Here is a 5,798-nt window from a genome sequence, read left to right as displayed (position 1 = left end):
TCTAAATTTTATATTACATGTACCTCGTAATATGCTAGATAGGATGGAACCTTGGAAAAATCAATATATGCATGTATAATAGAGAAAACATAGATCCAAGGTTTCTAGGGTTGCATGTACACCATAGGAGTGTTATAATGCTCAAAACCCAACAAGTACAACCCGCAATTCCCGCCACTGCCGCATTCGAGCTAAAGGGGCACATTCTTACCATGCTGAAGGATATTCCTTTTTATGGAAAGAATCATGAGCATGCTTTTAAGCATCTAGATGAGGTCAATGACATTACAAACTATTTCAATGTCGCGAATGTTACCAAAGATACAGTCTTATTGAGGATGCTTCCCGTTACTTTTAAGGGAGTTGCAAAGGATTGGTTAAAAGTGATAGCCAATTTTGAGCAATTCTTGGAACAATTATGCCCACCATCCAAGATATCTAAACTCAAGAAGGTGATAGCCAATTTTGAGCAATAGCCAGGGGAGGTACTTTACGAGGCATGGGAACGTTATAAAGGGTTATTAAGAAATTGTCCTCAACATACAACAAGAAGTGTCCATATTCTATGACGGGGTGAATGTCTTGACAAGGCAACTCCTTGATTCTCAAGGACCACTTACAAGGAAAAATCCAAATGAGATCAACGTGTTAATTGAAGAATTTGCGAAGCATTCACGTGAATATCACAACCCAAGACAATAGGGAGCAAAAGGCATCGAGAGTGGATATTCTAAAGACATGGCAGCAGTACTAGCTATGCTTGATACTATGGATAGGAAAATGACAAAGATGGACCAATTAATTCATGCTATTATAGTTGGTTGTGAAAGGTGTAAAAGGCATCGGGAGGGGACATTCTGAAGACATGGCAGCGGTACTAGCTATGCTTGATACTATTGATAGGAAAATGACAAAGATGGACCAATTAATTCATGCTATTAGAGTTGGTTGTGAAAGGTGCAATGATCCACACTTGACTAAGGACTGCCACTTGGATGAATATGGGAACAAAAAGGCTCAAGTTTGCTATTCTAGTGGGGATAAATATGTTGACGATTAGAGAAAACCAAAGAAGGAGTGGTTGCCATATGATGAATACAAGAAGCAAAAGGAGGAGAAATACAGGCAGACTAGCCGAGGCTTCTACCAAAAAGAGCAACCACCAGTTGAGAAGAAAGTTGACTTAGAGAATATGTTGGCTAATTTCATGGAAGCTTCTAAGAAAAGACATGATGATACCGATGCAACGCTAAAAGATCACATGAAGATGATGAAAGAACAACAAGTAATGATGAAAGAATAATAGGCAATGATGATTGACTAGCAAACTTCATTAAGAAATCATCAAGCATCGATCCATAACTCGAAGCGCAACTTAGTCAACTAACAACTTTGGTAAACGAAAAATTCCCCCCACAATTTCGTGATAAAAAGGCTCAATCCCATATTATGATGATCAAGACTGACCAGAAAAATTCAGCAACTGTTCCGACTTAGCGTCCTTCTTTACCGATTCTGTCCCGAGCTAATCTTAGTCCACTGGAAAGGGAGCATCTGGAGTTTATAAATCAAGTAAAGGGGATTCCAATTAATACACCTTTTATTCAGTTATTATCTAAGGTTCCCAAATATGCAAAGTTTCTACAAGATTTAATGGATACTCGTCAACAATTGAAGAAAAACACCAAGGTGATTCTAAGTGAGCAAAGCTCAAAAGTAGTATTGGGAGAGTTACCTAAAAAGATGGGAGATCCTGAATGCCTCACTCTTCCATGTGAGTTTGGGAATAATCTGAAGACTTATGCTTTAGTTGATTCTGGGGCTAGCATAAAATTGATGCCTTATTCATTTTATTAGAAGCTGAATATTCAGAAGTTGAAGGCTACAAAAATGACAATTCACATGGCTAATCATTCAGTGACACATCCTAGGGGCATTGTGGAATACATCCTAGTAAAAATTAGGAAATTTGTTTTCCCAGTTGAATTTGTGGTTATGGACATGAAGGAAGAGGTCAATGTTCCAATAATTCTTGGTCGCCCATTACTTAACACTGCTAGAGCCTTGGTTGATGTCCGCGAATCCAAGCTCACTTTGAGAGTTGGAGACGAAGAGGAAACTTTTGGAGTCCAAGATGGTTTCCAAGGGAGTGATGTTCAAGGTGAAATCTTCTACATTGATGAAGAAGATGAACTTGGAGAATTAGAAAAGCTCATGGAAGAAGAATTAAAAACAATTCAACAAGTCAAACGAACACAACCAAGAGCATCCATCCCATTTTTAGTTGAGGTAATTGCCTATACAAAACCAACTTCTTGGGTAAGCAAGGAAAGTGATGATTTATCAAGTGATGAAGATGAGGCTACTTCTAAGCAGACGAGTCCAGTTATGGAAAAAAAGAAGACTCCTATGGAGCTTAAAAAGACTGAAGAAAAAATGGAAACTAAAGGGACCAAAAGAAAGGTCGATGCAAATGAGATCAAAGCTAAAAAGGAGAATTCGAAAAAGGCGTATAAACGAAGAGTTCAAGCTTATAAAAGGCGATGTAAGGAGCAAAAAGTTCAGTTGGTGATGGACTCTTTAGACAAATCAACGTAAAGAGGCATGGAGTCCGGCTCACGACTCCATTAAAAAGAAGCGCTTCTCGAGAGGCAACCCGAGCCCGGTTTGATTTTCTTTTCATTTTAGTTTTTGAATTCTTAGTTTTTAGGAAAATTAATCATCTCATCATGTAAGTAATTCTATGAATGGTAAAAACATTAAGTGTGGGGTCCCTGAATTAAGTGGTAATTAATTAAGGTTTTTAGTAAATAAAAAAAATAGATTTGTTAAGTAATTTTTAATCAGACGAACTCACGACGTGAGCACGTATGGCTCCCGATGTGAGTCCAGAAGAACATACGAAATAAAACTGTTAGCCTAATAAATCTTCTAGCCCGCTATTGCTTAATTGAATGGCCCAACTGATTAGTCCATAAAAACTCACGACGTGAGCCATAAAGTTCATGACGTGAACTTTCAAAACATGGGACCACATGATAAAGAATAGAAACCATTTGACCAAAACCATTTCTTATTCCCCACGAAGTGAGAACGGTTCCTGGTCCCCCCCCCCCTTATTCCGATTTCGGCTTATTTCACCAAATAATCCATTTTGGCTTATGTAATCTGCACTTTAAGGTAATTGTTTCTTACTTATCATGGTTAAATTTTGTTTTATTGGTTGAGACTACGGTTTGTGTTTAGTCAAAATGATGAAATTATGCTATACCCACTGCATGTTACTTGATTATGCTTAGAATCGACATAGGAGTAAACCCCAACAGTAGTTTTGGATCGATTTGATAACAGTCGTGAACGATTCTCGTTTGACTGACGAACTCACGACGTGAGTCATATGGACTCACAACGTGAATCCTGGGTACAAAAGAACTGATTCTGTTTTAATTACTTAATCTGTTGGTTTTTTTTTGTTTTTGTTGTTTCTCTATATTTTTTGCAGGAAATGGCACCAAGATGTGAGATTCCAGTCGGGATTGCTAACTTGCACCCATTTTATGTTTTTCCAACAAATGTGTCGAGGGATGTTTTCACACGCTATAACAACTGTTTGGGGTGCTTGCATAATCGTGAGTTTGCGGCCGCACCAACAGTTAATTGGTAAAGTTTAAGGGAAGTTGGAATTGTTGATTGGTTAAACCCATTTCTTATAAAACTATTTGTGGGGAACGAGTATTCTTTCACGTGCAAAGGGTGGAACAATATTTCTCCATTCAGGAATGGGTGTACAAAGAACTATGTGTTGTGTTTTTCTCTATTGTGGCCTTTCTTTAAAATGTCCAAGATCCCACTTATCTACAAGCTTTATTTTTCCATTTAGGCGGAGAATATCGGGAGTGCAGTCTAGTTGAGTTCTCATGGAGGATGGGACTATATGAGGATCACGAGGCCATGACTCCCGAGTTCACTATATTTTTACGTGAGGTTGCCCGTACATATGAGGGAGGAGTTTCGGGGCCCGAATTTTGGAGCAATATCGCTTTGGGAGAGTTCAACTATGATATATCGCCAGAAAGCAATATTAAGTCACCCACTCACCGTCTTATTCACCGGCTCATCACTTTTTCCATCCACCACAAGCGCCATGGAGACAAAGTTACAAAGTTGAATTTGTTTTTTTATGGACTATTTTGCAGTCGAGAGTGTGTTGCAACATTCCCTAGTTTCTGGTCCACTACTTGGCGGATTATGCTGCGAGTTCCCGACCCGGGAGCCCAATATGTGGAGGACATTTCATTACTTGTTTGGCCCGATCTTTCGGTGTGATAATTCCCGACATTACGAGGTCATTGACTTGTATGGAGGGAAATGAGTTTACATTGGGGTATCTCAAGACGATGAGGGTGGTGACAAATTAAGGGTCGTATTGGGGTGTCGTGCTCACTGATGATGATGATGACCAACCACACGAGCAACCCGAGCAACAACCGTAGCCAAGGCCTCGACGATGGAATGTGCGAGCACAGTGAGACCTTTACCCTCACGTCGTGAACTCGGTTACGAAGGTTTCCAGATTGCGAATATTTGCGACCTTACGTCATGAACCTTATCCCTCACATCATGAGTATTATATTTTCACAAAATTGAAGCCTTTTCATTCATATTTACTATATGTGTCACAACCATTCTTTTTGGAGTTATTATGAAGATTATTACGACTCATTTTCCCTACCATGCAACGTGGCGTATGCTTTCCCACATTGTTCTTCACGCCTTGGAGATTTGCACCATATTTGTTGAAGATTGAAGTTTCAATTCCATATTTTGTCGGCACATTTACATATCTCGTGTGTTCAAGATCCAAGTTCCTATTTAGTAGAGTCCATATTCGAGATGCACAATGTTTCCACACATTTGGATTTCGGTCATGCCACTACTATCCCAGTGGAGTATGTTCCTTTTCTCCCTTTTATTGCTTTTATATTATTTTATGCATACAATGAGGGCATTGTATGTAATAAGTATGGGCTAGGGGGTCGAAAAAGTAAATTGCTAGAATTAGGTAAATTTAAATTTTTTAATAGATTTGAAATAATAATCTAATAATTTAATCTAGTAATAATAATTTGAACTTAAGTTGCTAGTGTTGTATGGGATGATCTGATGAGAACTCAAATGTTTAGTTGAGCCAATATACGTTGTAGTGCATTTGTGGTCCCATTTATTCTAGTGAAATCATGAAACAAAAACACAACCTCGCTTAGTTTGAGGATCGCAATATGTTTAGCATCGTGTACCAGAAATGTATCCAGGAAAGCGTATGTAGTCATTGCACTTAAGTTAATTCCTTAACTAATAAAGGTTGAAGTTGAGCGCCCTTGCTTAAGCATGTAGGTTTTGAGAGAGAAAATAGTGACTTACATGTAAAAAAAAGAGAGAGAAAGAAATTACAAAAAAAAAGTAAAAATTTGAAGAATTTTTGGAGCGTTCAAAGTATGAAGTATGAAGATCAAAGATCAAATAAAAATTCTGAAGAAATTCAAAATTTGAAGATACCAAAAAATCACACAAAAAGGTGGTGAATTCAAAGAAATCATAAATCAAATGTCAAAGAAATGAAGAATTCCAAAGAGCTCCATACTGGTATCGAAAAGTTGTAATTTCTAGATTATGTATGCTTGGGTTGCTTGACCAAAAATACCTTGAGGTTAGAAAGTTTTCTGCGGATGGATTCGGAGGGATGCACAAAATGAGCGTTGTTCAAAAGAAGTGGGTGAGTGTTTATGAGGATTGTGAGG

At 38.2% G+C, this 5,798-nt stretch overlaps 1 non-coding gene across 1 annotated transcript; it reads right to left on the bottom strand.

Annotated features, from left to right (window-relative positions):
- Nucleotides 1–440: 440 nt before the first annotated feature.
- On the bottom strand, nucleotides 441–547 carry LOC111905899 (small nucleolar RNA R71). The gene has a single exon (XR_002855054.1). It is a non-coding gene; the product is annotated as a small nucleolar RNA R71 (small nucleolar RNA).
- Between the last annotated feature and the right edge of the window lie 5,251 nt (nucleotides 548–5,798).

This window comes from Lactuca sativa, chromosome 7 (genome assembly GCF_002870075.4).
Source record: "Lactuca sativa cultivar Salinas chromosome 7, Lsat_Salinas_v11, whole genome shotgun sequence".
Lineage (NCBI taxonomy): Eukaryota > Viridiplantae > Streptophyta > Magnoliopsida > Asterales > Asteraceae > Lactuca > Lactuca sativa.
The sequence above is the reverse complement of the archived record's forward strand: the minus strand, read 5'-3'. Positions and strand labels throughout refer to the sequence as shown.